The 15,771-nt window shown below is 40.9% G+C and overlaps 1 long non-coding RNA gene across 1 annotated transcript in view; it reads left to right on the top strand.

Annotated features, from left to right (window-relative positions):
- Positions 1–4,374: 4,374 nt before the first annotated feature.
- Positions 4,375–15,771, top strand: part of LOC100924503 — a 30,363-nt gene continuing 18,966 nt past the window's right edge. The window contains exons 1-2 of the long non-coding RNA XR_148017.3: positions 4,375–4,617; positions 11,719–11,848. This is a non-coding gene — a long non-coding RNA (uncharacterized LOC100924503). The remainder of the gene's footprint in view (positions 4,618–11,718; positions 11,849–15,771) is intronic.

The raw sequence follows: 15,771 nt of genomic DNA, 5'->3' as shown, positions 1-15,771 counted from the left end.
TATGCCTGTTGATTGAATTGTTAACCTGGCTTGGGCTTATGTGAAAAATAGGGGATTGGAATAAATGGATGCTCAAACAATGCATGATCACTTCACATTCTCCTTTTAAAAATCCTTTACAAAATGCAGATTCTGAATTTATAAAGGCATTGGGCTCAGATTTGCTTGTAAACCTAAATCCAAAATGTTTTATGTACCATAGACATAGCTGTATCTTAGTATACTTACAATTTGCCCTGTCAGAGTAAGAGGAATGGAAAACAATGTAACAGAAACCTAAAATGGAAACCCTTCAGATAGAAGATATATTATGCATAAATAGCTGCCATGATTTTTAAAAAGCACAGATATTATCTGTTTACTAAAATCATTAGTGCCTACCAGTAAATGAAACTGTACCTGAATTTCCACACATCTTATATTTATTTGACAGCAAACTGGATCATAGATTTTGAGCTAGAAGAGACCTTTGAGGTTAACTGGTCCAAATCCCTTATTTTAAGGATGAGGAAACTGAGGTAGAAGAGGGTTGGATGCTTTTTAGATGACCATAGATTTATAGCTGGAAGGGACTACAAAGACTAGTCTAAGGCCTTCAATTTAAAGATGAGGAAACTGAGGCACAGGGAAGGGGAATCACTTGCCAAGATTCCCAGAGTAGTAAGTATCAAGTGTAGAGATTTGAACACAGGTCCTCTGATTTTCATTCCATGGCTTTTTCCTGTATTCTAGGCAATGGCTTAGAGATGGAGGGCAACTAGGACCATTTTGTGAGATATTACAATCCTTTCTTGACCTCTATGCCAAACACAATGGCTTTTCTCCCATTCCCTCCATCTTCTTTCCACATGATAACGCACATAAAGGAAGTAAAAGGGCAGAGGACACTGAATTTGAAGCTGAAATACTGGGTTTGAGTATCGGCTCTGTGTGTTGTGGACCAAGGTACTTAACCTCTCTTGAGGGTCAAACTTCTACTCTTTAAACTCAAATACTTAACCTAAATAATCTTTAAAATCCTTTCCAGGTTTAAAATCCCAATGATTGAAGGAACTATAAATTTTCCTTCAATCCCATAGGTATAGGTATCCCAGGCCAACATAAAACCCAATGAATCATTAATCAGAGGATGCTACTCTTTCTTGGCAGAACATTATGGAATTATTGCTTATAGGGATGCTGGCTCCTTGCAGGCCAAAGTTCTGAAGGGAAAATTCTAGGGCTAGCCTGATTTACAAAAAGACAGAGGAGAATACAGACCATTTCTGACCAGGACACTGTGAATGCCTTAGGGCCCCTGATCAAAAGGGTTGTCAAAGTACAGATTCTAAATCTCACTCTATTTGTAGGATCTTTGTGGGCTCTCCCTGTAGTGGGTGCCCAGCTGGGCCTTTGCAAGATTTCCATAGCTCTGATGTAGCTAGCTGCAGTGTGCGTTCCTTTTGTAAAGGGATGATGAGGAAGCCAGTCTCTTCTAGCCCTCCCCTTTCTCTGCACCTTCTCTTTCTCCTCCCCCAGCCAATTCAGTTTCAAAAAGCTTGTCTTTGAACACCATCAGTCCATTTTGAAGGCCACTTCCTTCTATGCTGGTTTCTGTTTGAAGCATGAAATAAATGATCCTTGGACTGAGGTTTAGAAAAATCATAGGATTTAGAACTAGCAAAACCCCTCAAGATTATGGCATCCAAGTCCTTCATTTTGTAGATGAGAAAACAGATGTTCGGAGAGAAGTGACTTCCCCGAGGTCATGTAGGTAACCGTAAAATCATAGAATTAGAACTGGAAGGGACCTTAGATATAATTGAATTTGATCTCCCCTGCTTTTTTACAGATGGGGAAACCGAGGTACAGAGTGGGTATGTGACTTGTGTCACACAGGTAATAAATATTTAAAAAACCAGCAAATTTCCTACTGTGCCAGGGTCCCTGTTGAGTATCAAAGCTTCTTAAGATTTTCCATTCTGTTAGGAGACTAACAGAATCCTTCTTTACTATTCTGCTCTATCCTTCATACTCTGAGCCTTCTAGAACTTCCTTTATGTCTTTGTATTGGAACAAATACCAGACCAGCCTTCCTCCTCCCACTTTAGAAAAGAGAGGTTCCAGCTTTTTCCTCACTGAAGCAGTTTCTGGATTCAAATTTCAAGGTAACTTTGAAATTCACCCATGAAACCATGAAATCCCTGTCCCACCTGTAGCCACCTTTGATCTTTTGGAGGAGAAGCAAGGATGCCCCCTGGTAATCGCCCACAAGTGATTTCCACTGTTTGGGCTTTCTCCAGGGCATACAAGAATTTTCTAATAAGCTTACAGCTGGATAATCTTAGTTATCTGGAGGAATATGATTAGACCAGGGCATCTCAATAAGATTTTAAAAAATTATGTGTGTGTATGTGTGTATGAATAGATTGGGATTTGGGAATTTAGGGAGAAGAAAGAACTCCCCATAACAAACCTGTGAAGAGATAGTGCAGATACTGAGATCTCCATTTTCCAAATGGAAGCCACATAGAGGTGAGAAGACTTGATGAGAACTGTGCAGCTGAGTGATGACCAAAACTGAAATCCAAGTCTCTCCCCAAGCTCAGAGATCTTTCTATTACTGGCAAGGGGACAGCTTGAGAGCTGGGAAGGGCCACAGAGGCCAACTGGTCAAGCCTTATCTTTTTTTTTTTTTTTTTTTTTTAAGTCGGGGGAGCTTGGGATAACATAGAGTGCCCAAGGTCACCCAGCTGCCTCTCCTTACCATCTGCTTGGCAGACAGGCAAGGCCAGTCTGGGCTGTGTAAGGATATGCTTACCAAGTGTGACTTCAGGGACACTGGGATTTGATGCAGTGAAATGCCTGAAACTCTAAAGCCAGAGCTTTGGTGGGTGGGGATAAAGCTCTTGGGGACAATAGTATGGAGTTCCCAGAAAGGCCAGGGATTAAAGATCAAAACTGGAAGGAACCTCAGAGGTTATTTAGTCCGAACTCCTCAATCTGATGGAAATCTAAAGGGAGATCCGGAGCCTTAAAAGATCATAGGGTGGATCCTAGATCTGGGAGGGATCTCAGAGGCCGGGTATTTTCCACTTGAGGAAACGGAGGCCCAGGGTGATGAAGTCACCTGCTCAAGGTCACACAGGTGCAGAGATAGAAAGCCTGGAGGCCCTCAGGGGCCACCATCAGATGAAGAATCTTAGGCGGATTGGGCTTAACGTCTCACAGATGGTAAAGGGCAGAGGAAGATTCCCAGCCCGCTCCTCTGCCTCCAGGGACAGGACTTTTCCCACCTTCCAGATTTTTACCAGGGACCCTCCCGGTTGGCGAGGCTGAAAACAAGCGATGCGACACAGCAGCAAATACTGTGGAGCATTTGCTGGATGCTGTTGCGTCGGGGGCCGCCTGTTTCTAGCCTCGCGCTGCGTAGCTCAGCTGGGGCAAGGCCTGGATGGGGTGGGGGTGGGGATGGGGAGTGGAAGGGCGAGGTAGGGGATGGCGCCAGTAACCTTTAGCCGTTCCTTCCAGCTCTCCTCTGCTGATGTAGGCCGAGCATGGCTTCGCGAGCATCAGCCGCCAGGCTCGTTTTCTCCCTAAAGGCTGCAGCGATTGGTGATGTCGGAGCCTATTCGCCTCCTCCCCCCTCCCTTCGGGGAGCCCCGTAGAGACACCCACCCTCCCTCGCCGCCCCTCCCTAGTGACTTAGATTAGAGAAGCGCAGAGGAAACGTCAGCCCTTAGCCTTGAGCAACAGGTTATTAAGGGCCTGCAGGGGAGAATGGGGGGCGGGGGCGGGTGAGCAATGGGTGGCTGCTTCCTAATCCTGCGCCCAGGGCCTCCCTCCCCTTATTCCCCCCCCCCCCCCACCCCCCGCTCCCTTCCCCTCCTCCCCCTCCAGCATCCTCTAGGGCAGGTGCGGATAAATCTGTTTTCAGGAGCACCTGGCGGGGAGAGACGGAGGCTCCCCGCGTCCAAGCGCCGGACGGCGGCCCTGGCCGGTGCCCAGAACGCAGGCGGCCCCTCTGCTGCGGCTGCGACAGCCGCAAGCTCGGCCGCAGCTGCCCACCCCGCACCGGCCCCGCCTGGCCGCCTGCGGCTCTCTCCCCCTCCCCACCCCCCGCCCGCGGCCACTCCCGCCCGCGGCGTCCAGCCGCTCGCTCTTACCCGGAGACTGGCCGCCCGACGGTGCCTGCTGCGGGCCGGGGCTGCAGCCTCCCGAGCACCTGGCTCCCTCCGCCCGCCCGCCCGCCCGCCTGCCTTCCTCCGGCTCGCGTCTCCGAGGCTCTGCGCACAGACTGCGCGCTCCCAGCCCCAGCCGCCGGCCTCCGCTCGTCATCCCATTCTCTGCTTTCCCCGGCACGTCATTGGCTGCGGCTCCGCAGAAAAGTCCGCGGAGCCCCGCCCACAATGACAGTACCAGCGGATAGCGGGAGGCAGCCTTGGCACCGACTGGCTGCTGGCACCCTGGCGGAGGGCCGCTCGCGGCCGCCTGGGCTCCCCGACGAGCCCCCACTCTGGCGGAAGAATACCGGGGGGCGGCGCGGGGGGGCAGGCTGATGGGGGTCTGCGCTGTGCTGGATGCCGGGGAGGAACCATGTCGCAGCTGGGAGGGACCCCAGAAAAGGCAATGTCAGAGGTGGGCAAGAGGATGGAAGGGCTGAGAGGGGTCTGAGAACAGGGAGTGTCCAAACTGGAAGGAGCCTGAGAACCCAGAACCAGAATTGGGAGGAGCCTGAGAACCCAGAATACCCGAGTTGTAAACCCTGTTAAAGCCCAGAATAACAAAAGTGTGTGTGTGTGTGTGTGTGTGTTAGAACAGGGAGTGTCAAAGCTGGAAGGGATCTTAGAACCCTAAACCAGAATATCAGAATGGAATGAACCCGAGAACCTAGAAGGCCTCGACTGCAAAGAACAAAGCAGAGAAGACTTTTAGATCATAGACCACAAAATGTTTGAACCAACAAAGGGCCTAGGACATAGAGTGCCAGACAAAAAGGGGGCTCTATAATGCCCAGACTGGAGGGAATCTTAGAATAGAAGCCGCAGAATATAAGAACTGGAAGGGAACTTAGCTAATAGAATAGTGCCCGAGCTGAATGTTAGAGCAGGAAAAGGCAGAAGCATGAAAGGACACTGGATGTTTTAGAACATCGGATGTTAGAAATGGGAGGGACTTTAGACTATAGATCACAGGTCCGTGGAAAGGGTATTAGAGCAATATAATGCTGACATTAAAAGAAAGCCTGAAAACAGATCCTTACAAACTATTATGGAAGAGGGTTGAAGGGCCAGATCTCTCTGACTTCAAATTCCCTTCCCTTCCACTTGTCCAGATCATAATCTTTCTTTTAAGATTCAGCCCAATTCTCATCTCAGGGAAGTCTTCCTTGATAGCCCCCTTCTATAGACATTTAATTTCTTCTATCTTGGAAGCCCCAAAACCTTTCCTCTCAGTGGCACTTATTAAATAAAATAATCTTATATTATTATTAGTTTTTTTTTTTTTTTTTTAAGGCAGAGCTGGTGTTCCCAGCAAGACTATAAGCTCCTTCGAGTGCAGGAATCCCTTTGTATCTCTTGGCAGATACTCAGTTAAAGTTGGGGTGAGTGCTGCTAAGCAACAGCTGGACTTAAATTCAAATCTTGCTTACTAACCATATGACCTTGTGAAAGCCATTTTCCTATTCTTGTAAAAGAGGGAGTGAGACTAGATAGCCTTTTCAGCTTTAAATCTATGAACTACGAATCCATTTTATGATAAAGGGGAAGGTTAAATACCTTATGTGCTTATGTCTGTCCTGCTATACCACCCTCCAGCTCCTGGACATTCCCATCTGACTTGCTAACACATTCTAAGGACCCATAGGCTTTTCCATCCATTGATGAATGGACCTCTTAGGTTTATCGGGCCATGAGCATTACCCTACGCAGACTTTGTAGATGTGATAACAAGGCTTTGTTAGCTTTATTTTCTCTCATAATTTCTATGGAAAAGTACAGAAATTAAGTGATACTGTAGAGGTTGAATTCTTATCTTTACCCCCTTTTCCTCTGGGATCTCACACATACAAGATTACCTTTCTGGAAAAAAGGATAATCCATTGTATTTATAAAAATATTTCATATTATAGGTCTCAGTTGATGTCTTCTCTTTCTACTAGATTATAAACTAGATGATGTTAGGAACCAAATCTTATTTAAATTCATCTACACATGGTACTCTCTGGACACAACTGATGTTTAAAAAATAAGTGGGACAAAATCCCAACGAAGTCAAATCCAAAACTTTTAAGAAGATATTCTGTTATTGTTTGTTTAAGACTTGGGAAATACAATAATGACCAGGCCAGTTTAAACCTAAGTCACTTATTCCCCTGCTCTTTCCCTCAAACTTCCCTTTTAAAGAAATATCAAATTATCTTTGTGTTCCAAATTATATTGGGTTTCCCAACTAAAAATCAGAGACTTGGTAGGAAAATGAGTAATTCTTCATGTCAATTGTAGTTTTTTTTTTTTCCCCTGAGGCAATTGACTTGCCCAATGTCACACAGCTAGGAAGTGTTAAGTATCTGAGGTCAAATTTGAACTCAGATCCTCCTGGCTTCAGGACTGTTGCTCTATCTACTACACGACCCTCGGCAGCTGTTCTTTTATGGGGACTTTTTTTGAGGCAATCAGGATTAAGTGACTTTCCCAAAGTCACATAACTAATAAAGTCTGAGATTGGATTTGAACTCAGGTACTCTATTCACTACATCATATAGCTACCCCAATGTGAATTTATTTTAAAATTCTTTTTGACAATTATTTTAATACAATTAGTTTCCTTTGTAATCCTATGTATTTTATTTTATGCATTTCAGATTTTTGAGAAAGGCTCCATAAATTTTATCAGACTGCCCAAGGAGTTAATGAAACCAAAAAGACTAGAACTTCTGTTCTTTTTCAACCTTTACTTTTGCATTTGTGAGTAACTGAGATACAGAGAGGGAGAAAAATTAGCCTAAGATTACCTGTCTTCCTGGCAAAGTGCTGAGCCACACCAGGGTCTCTGCAAACCCTAGAAGTAGGGTCAGTATTATTAGATTGGTGTCAGGAAGACAAAGAACCAAACAGGAATTAAATCAGAGTTGGATGGGATGTGATTCTTCTGGTGTATTCAGAGACAAGATGTCATTAGGAGGAAATTAGGAGGAAAACTAAGAGGAAGTCAGGAGGAAAAAGAAAAGGGAAAGGGAGTGTAGAGAGAAAGGCATTAGGGGAGAATGAGGAGTTTAAACTGGGCAAATCATCACTGCCTTTCCATGTCTTAAACATTAATAACAAAATACTTTTTAAAAAAAGGTTCCCCCCCCCCAATAGACTCTAACAATATAGTACTTTTAGAGATAGGGAAACGGTACTGAAGAAAATAATAACAGTTCAGTTAAACCAAATATATATAGCAAAGACATGATTTTGAGGTCATTAAGGTATTGATTCTGAAGGTATTTGGAGGAGGAGAAGATAATCAAGGCATGGAAGAAATCTCACATTTATTTTTCTTATTACTAAAACATTAATTTTATTGTTATAAACAAAAGGTCACATAGGCAAAATCACTAAGTCCCTCCTTTAAATCTCCTTTCCCATTTATATGAAATTTTTATGAGAATAATCTAGACAGGTATCTAGAGCATCTTCGATGAGGAAATTGCAAAGGACCAAAACAAAACTCAGCAACTTCTCTGCAACTAATGGTTTTAGAGAATCGCCAATAGCACTGAAAGTTTCAGTGTCTTGCCTAACATCACACAACTTAACTTGGTAACTGTGACCTTAAGAAAAATTGTTTTTGATAACTCTATTTTAATACAATTCATTTCCTTGGTCATCCACTGTGTTTTATTTTATGCATATAAAAACACAAGTTGTCCCAAAAGTCTTAGTGCAGTTTTAAGTGTCGATAAACTTAAAACTAACTGCATTATTCTGACATGCAGTCATTTCACAAACTTCAGAGGACTCCAGAACATAAACCAAAGATCAGCCCCTCTGGGTTAGAGGGTCTTTAAGTTTCTCACTCGTTCCCAATTTTTAAAAAAAATTTGTATCTCCAGCACAGTCCCTGGCACATGATAGACAATGAATAAATCTTTGTTGAGTGATAAGCAACCAGTGTCAATCAGGACAGTGCTACTCTGATCAAATAGTGAGCTTCTTAAGGACTTGATCATCTTAGTTCTGCATTCCCCTTTCTACCATTACACCTCAATGGATGGGATTTGGAGCACTCATTTTCTTTCTCTAGATTTCAGCAGCAGTATCTTTAAAATGAATCAGTTGGAGTGAATGATTCCCTACCCAGTTCTATCATTTTATTATTCTAATAGAAAGAGATGAGAGAAACTGTCTCATTGATTATTTTCTAGTCCCAGATAAGAGTGGATGGTGTGGAAGGTCTGCAGCTCAGAGACTTTTAGGACTTGACCACAACCACCTATGCAGTAACTGAAAAAGAGATGCCATTGACTTGTGGGATAGGCCTGTAAAAAGCCTCAGGGAAGCATGAGGCTGATATTTCTTTCATCATCTATGAGCTCATAAAAACCTTGATGATGGAATCATTTTTAAACCGGGAGAGAGACCAAAAAAATGGATAAAAAATTGCGAAATGGAAGCAAGAAACTTCATTTTTGTGTGAGTGAGAAGGGAAGATGGAGGCTTTTTTTTTTTTAAATATTTAGAACTTGAGGAAGAAAAAAATCCATTAGAAGCAGGAGAGCTTTAATGGCTAGAAATTCACAGGCTATGGTAGTAAGCTAGCTGAGGCAGCCACACCTTCATCTATCACCCAAGGCCTTTCAGTAATGAGATACCACAGGCCCGCAGTAGGAGGGATGTTGAGGTCTTGTGTTATTTATTCTTTGTAGAGAGCTCAGATAATGAAAAAAAGGATGGAAAGATATTCCCTTCCCCCTTTCTCCTCCTCTCTGTTTCTTCCCTCTCTTCCTTTTCCTTTCTCTCTAATCTCCTCCTCTTTTCTCTGCCTCCCTCTCTCCCCCTCCCTCCCTCCTTTCCTCCCCCCTCTCTCCCCACCCACCTTTACCTCTCTCCACCCCTCTCTCTGCAGTGAATTTCCTTTGGCTCCTCTCTAAATCCCAATTCTGACAGACACTGCATAGAGCCAGAGAAATGATTTCTGGAGAGGAAAGTCTCCAGAAAATAACTGTGGGACAGCCAAAAAGAAATAGTGGATTGGGAGATATTGGTTTCACCATTAATTGACTATGTAACACGGGACGAGTCATTTTTCTGTGCCTTAGTTTCTTTGCCTGTAAAATGAAGTGGCTAGTGCTTCCTGACTTTGACATCCCCTTTTTCAAATCCTGGCTCTGACATTCCCTGTAAGGGCCTAAGGGCCTCCTGGCTCTGACATTCTACAGTCTTTCCAGCCTTTCTAAAGCTTTTGTAGCTTTGACATTATCTCTTTTAAGCTCTGTCCTAGCTCTGACTTTTTTTGTATTTGTAGCAGGGTGAAAGAGTGATAAAAACACCCACTACTTTGACCAATACAACATTAACTAGGTGCACTCTGTCCCCTCCCCTTCTCCTTTAGTTATTTTAACACAGAGATGTGAAGGCTCTTGTGTGAGAGAATACACACATACAGGTCCAGGTCACCTGGATAAGTACCTATGCACAAATATATGTATGACTATATCCCAGATGTATGTTGTTTTTGTGCCTTTGTATATGAACACACATTTACATCCTTTCCCACCCTGGAGAGGAAGGAAGGAATATGATCATTATGGAAAAACTATTGGCCAGTGCCATTTTTCTTTAGAAGGATTTCATTCCCTAAGAGAAGATACTTGTGTATTTCCCAGTAGATCCAAGAGTCCTCAAGGGAGGTTATTTGGGGAGCCTGTTAAAGAGAGGATAGTATTCTCTTCAAGTATTATACCCACCTGCCATTTTGTAAGCTAGGTCCCAATTGGTACAAATAATGAATCTCATATTGTAGTCAAATGTGTTTATATTAGCACTATTGAAAATTATAATTATAGAAAATAATGGCAACTGGTTCCAGTTTAATGGAAATTTGCAGTGCAACAGAATAAGGAACTGGCACCTAGGTAAAATTTCATGATTAGAGATTACTCCCTGTGTGACCTTGAACAAATTGTTTACATCTCTGGTCCTTGGTTTTCTCACCTCTGAAATAAGAAAATTGGATTAAATGATTTCTAAGGTAACATGATTTCTATCAGCCTATAAGTCTATGAGTATTTTCTAATTGGCTAGAGGAGCTGAAACTAACAAGATGAAATTTTACCAGGGATAAATTCAAACTCCTTCATTTGCATTTTTAAAAATCAGTGCAACAAGAACAGTTTGAAAGAGAAATGGGGTAGCAGCAATCCATTTGGGAAAGAAAAAAAGGAGATGAAAGGAAGAAAACACTTGGACTTTAAGCTCAATTGCAAATAGAATTATGACACTGAAGTATAAGATAACAAGCAAATATATAAATAAATTGGCGAATGAATGATTAAATAAACAAATAAATAAACAAATGATTCAAATGAACAAATTACTAAAGTTAGTCCAATCTTAGGTTGTACTGGGAAGAATACACTGACTAGAACTAGGGAGGTCTCTGGTATTCTCTGTTCCAAAAGCCTTATTTATCCTGCAAACCATATAGATAAACTAAACTAAACTAAACTAAAATATTTATCTATATGGATAAAATCATGCCTGGGATATTGGGTTCAGGTAAGACGATAGTATCTTCAGAAGGATATTAACTGGAAAGAGTATAAAAAGAAGGAATCCTGAGATGATAATATGGTTAAAAATAATATTTTTTGATAGAAAAGGAACAATAGTAAAGGCATGAAAGAGAGATGAGATTTGTGTCCTCAGACTCCAGAAAGGGAAATTTGAACTCATGGGTAGAAATAAATATAGTCCAAACTTATGCTGCAGTGAGAGTAATATACTGACTAGAACTAGGGAAGTCTCTGATATTCTTTGTTCCCAGGGCCCTCCCCATCCTGGATACTGTATAGATAAGATCATGTCTGGGATATTGGATTCAGGTAAGATGATAATCTCTTCAGAAGGATATTAGCTTGAAAGAATAAAAAAAAGAAGGAATCAAGAGTTGATGGTAAAGTTCAAAATAATATTATTTTTATCAGAAAAGGAACAATAGCAATGACATGAAAGAAAGCTGAAACTTGTGTCCTCAAATTCCAAAAAGGAAAATTTGAACTCATGGGTAGAAGTTTTATAATGGGAACAGATTTTAGTTTATCACTAGGAAAGGCTTCCTAATGATGACAGGTATTTGGATGAAGGGTAAGATCCTGAGATCCTGGGAATTTTCAAGTAGATGTCAGGCTACCTGTTTTGGAGGATGTAGTAGGGATTCTCACATTCTGAAATAGATATGATTAGGGAAATTATCAGGTCTATTCCAATTTCTGGAACTCTCAGATATAATTCTACTTGAACTCAGGATCTACTTCTACCATTTTGAATATTCCAGCCTTTTTACTTGTCCGAACATATGCTCAAGTACTTGACTAATGAACAAATAGGGAGATAGAGAACAATCATACTACAGAAATAATTTCCTTTCTTTTGGCCTCAGGTTCCACAACTATAAAAAGGGGCAAGAGTATAGATGAATTTCAAGATGACTTCCAGTACTGAATTTTATGACTTTTTCTACTTTTGGCAGTTCAAAAAGATGTTAGTAATATGAAGAGAATTCACAGAAGGAAGACAATTAAGGTGATGATGGATTTCAAGTCTTTGATGATTGATTAAAGCAACTGGGATGAATAAGAGATGACTTAGAGGTGGTGATGGTAAGTTACATAGCAAGGAGATGTTGGCTATCTTCTAGGATCCAAAAAGCAATGAAATGGAAGAGGGATTAAACTTGTTCATTTTGGTTCCAAATGATTGAATCATAATCAGTAGGTGGAAGCAGGAAAAAGGCAAATTTAGGATGGATCATAAGAAAAATCTTTGAATAATCAAAGCTCTCAGAAACGGAATAGGTTGCTTTAGGAGGTAAGAAGTGGTCTTTGTCATTTGAAGTCCTCAAGCAAAGGATGGATTACCATTTGTCTGGTTTACTATACTAGTCATTCTTCTTTTCTGGATTTTTTTTAATGGCTTGAATGAGATGGTCATTGAGATCTACAAGTTCCAAGATTTTGGGAGGTTCCAAGATGAGGGTCTCAAAGACTATCTAATCTTACTTTTCCATTTTACAAATAAGGAAACTGAGTACTGGAGAGGTTAGGTGATTATAGGTTTAGATTTAGAAGATGAGGGAACTGAATTACAGAAAGATTGTAGCATCACAGATCTAGGACTGGAGTGAATCTCAAAGGCCCTGTAGTTTATTTCTTCATTTGACAGGAAAGGAAACTGAGGCTCAGAGAGATGAAAGTCACAAACATCAAAGCTCTGACAGTCTGTGATTGTGTGCTAGACATATCTTTGCTTGATTCTTCTGTTGAATCTAGAGCAATACTAAAAATTTGAAAGAATTGTATGTGGTGCATTTCTGCCTGTAATCTGTATTTTGCTGAGATTGAAAGAGTAGGCAATTTAGATTGTCATGGTAACCAGAAAAATTCTTCTAAAACACCTCAGATGCACCTTTGGAAGAAAGATATCTGCTTTTCAAAGGCTTGTTCCAAAGACCCTGAGAGCTCCAAAGGACCATGTATAGTTTTCATCTCCCAACTACTCTCAACATAATACTTAATGTGACTCCCTCCCTCCATAAAGAGATGTTCAGAGAGGGGAAAGGAATTAGTAATGGTTTGGTAGAAACCCTCAGTCTTGAGTTTCCTGTATGAACTTGACTGCTGGCCAGAATTTCATTAATCAGTCAATACAAACGTCACAGGGAAGAAGATGGCCATTTTTATTTCTTGATTCTCTGGACCATTGGAAAAACACATAGACAAAACCCTTAGATCATCATTCACCATCATTTTAGTATCATACTTCCTCATGATCAAAGATTTGGCAAAAAAAAGAGCTAGACAAGGTAGAAAGGTGCATTCAATTTCATCTTTTCCTAATTAGGTTTGAATTAATGGAGAAAAAAGCATCAATAAATGCTTACTAGAGCTAAGAACTGGAGATATAAGCAGAAAAGAAAAAGAGCTTATCCTCAAGGAGCATCCATATTGTATTCCTCCATACTTATCTAATAGAAGAAGTCAACACAAACAGGAGATTGGTGACTAGCTAGAGGTATTTTGGTTTAGAAAGTTGTAGAAATTTTAAGTGGAATCACAAAGGAGTATCTCTGGAGTGTCCATCTAGGACACCCAAATGGTTCACTTGTATTTGAAAATAGTCTGGCCATTCATTTCAAGTGATCACTGTAATCAAGTCAATCAATCAATGAATCAATCTATCATTCAACAACCTTCATATATGAATTAGGTGGCAAAGACTAAAATGAAATTGTCCCCGATCTCCAGAGACTGCATTCCCTCAGGGGAAGCAATATGTGAACATAACACATGCATATGTAGGGATATATATCATAATATATAAGTTTTTTGTGGGGAGGGATAGTTTGGACTATCTTTATTTCTACTCATGAGTTCAAATTTTCCTTTCTGGAGAGTGAGGACATAAATCTCATCTCTCTTTCATGCCTTTGCTATTGTTCCTTTTCTAGCAAAAATATTTTTGATTTGACAGCTGAATTTGGTACTTTATAAGGATAATGGTAGGTCTGTGGAATTATGGAGCTAATGCTGTAAGCCTACTTCAGAAGTCATTTAATCTGACCCTTTCATTTTACAAATGAGATAACTGAAGCCTACAAATGTTGAAACTTAACCAAGATCACATAGATATTAAATATAGATGTGGACTCTGAAGTCATCTATTCTGATTCTATATCAAGTTTCTGTGTGTGTGTGTGTGTGAGAGAGAGAGAGAGAGAGAGAGAGAGAGAGACAGAGAGAGAGACAGAGAGAGACAGAGACAGAGACAGAGAGACAAGAGACAGAAAGAGATACACAGAGACACACACACATAGATACCACACACTTCTTTGGCAGACTAATGAAACTGATTAACTCTTTCAGGATGAGGTTTTTATATAATTGAAGAAAATGCTAAATTTCACTTGGCAATTAGTAAAAGTAAAGATGGAATTTTTTCAACCAAATTCACATATATCCCCTGAAATCTATCCCTAGACTTCCCAAGGGACCTCTAGATTCCTGGTTAGGAACATTTCTCTAGAGTCGATGCCTTTCCATGATCTTTTAAAATAGCATTTGATAACATAGAAAAGTAATACTCAGCATCTGAAACTCATTTCTTAGAATCATACAGCACAAATAAAAATCATCTCCATTCCACCTTAACTAAAAGGGTCTCCTTTCAAAAGAACGCTTGTTTAATTGGTTTGAATTGAACAGGAGGTGATGAGGATGCAGTGAGTTTCTGAGGCATGACTGATGATCTGGAGAAGGCCATATGAAATGGAGAAGTTCTATTTGCCTGGAATATAGAGTGCATCTCAAGGACATCGGATGAGATCATGGAAAGCCCTTCCCAAGCATTAAAGTAATTTATAAATGCCAGTTATTGATAAGTCTGGAAAGGTCGACTAGGATTAATCGAGAAGGTCCTACGTGCTAGGCTAAGGAATTTCTCATCATATTCTGTAAACACTGGGAGCCAATGAAGATTTCTGAGAAAGGGAGGGATGGTGTTGAGGTCTGTGCAGGAAACTTGCAAGTCAGAAACTTGATGAGAGACGGGATGTATTTCCCTCTCTTTATTATCCTCCATTCCTAGAATGACTCTTAGCCTCTGTACTCCAAGCTATCTTTAATGCTCATTACTATTGCAAGACCTTAACAGCTCTATAACTGAGACCGTTAGGGAGTGTAGTCAGTAGAGTATTGGAAGAAGAGGCAGGAAAACCCAAGTTCAAATTAAGCCTCAAACACTTACTAGCTGACAAGTCACTTAATTCTGTGTGCCTCAGTTTCCTCATCTGTAAAGTGGGGATAATAACTCCTATTTAACGAGGTTATTGTGAGTCAAATGAGCTAATATATATAAAGCTTTTTGCAAACCATAAAGTTAATTATTTACAAATTTTCTTAGCTAACAGTTTCTTTTTCCAATTCTCCTGGAAATTATTTTGAAGTGCTTTTTCCTAGGTATGTACCTATCTCTATATAGAATATGGAAAGCATTATAACACTGTTTATTTAGGTCTATTTGGGGGGATAATCTGGGTTAAGTGACTTGCCCAGAGTCACACAGGTAGTAAATTTTAATTCAGATCCTCTTGATTCTAAGGTTAGTGCTCTATCCATAGCTTCTGTGCATATTTAAATCTCGCCTCTGATAATTACTCCCTGTGTGAACCTCCCTGGAAATCAATTTCCTCATCTCTAAAATAGACTAGATTATATAGCTTCTAAAATTAGAAAGGATCTTAATTCTATGATCCTGTATACATGTTTTCCCTTGATAGAATGTAAGCTTCTTGAAGACACAGTGGATAGAGTACCATACCCAGAGTCAGGAAAAGCTGAGTTCAAATCCAGTCTTAGACACTTAATAGCTGTGACCTTTGGTGAGTTGTTTCTTAACCCTGTTTGCCTCAGTTTCCTCATCTGTAAAATGAGCTGGGGAAGGAAATGGGAAACCATTCCAGTATCCTTGCCAAGAAAACTCCAAATAGGGTCACGAAGACAAGGGTTGTTTCATTTTTGTCTATGTA

This window comes from Sarcophilus harrisii, chromosome 5, assembly GCF_902635505.1.
Source record: "Sarcophilus harrisii chromosome 5, mSarHar1.11, whole genome shotgun sequence".
Taxonomy (NCBI): domain Eukaryota; kingdom Metazoa; phylum Chordata; class Mammalia; order Dasyuromorphia; family Dasyuridae; genus Sarcophilus; species Sarcophilus harrisii.
The sequence above is the reverse complement of the archived record's forward strand: the minus strand, read 5'-3'. Positions and strand labels throughout refer to the sequence as shown.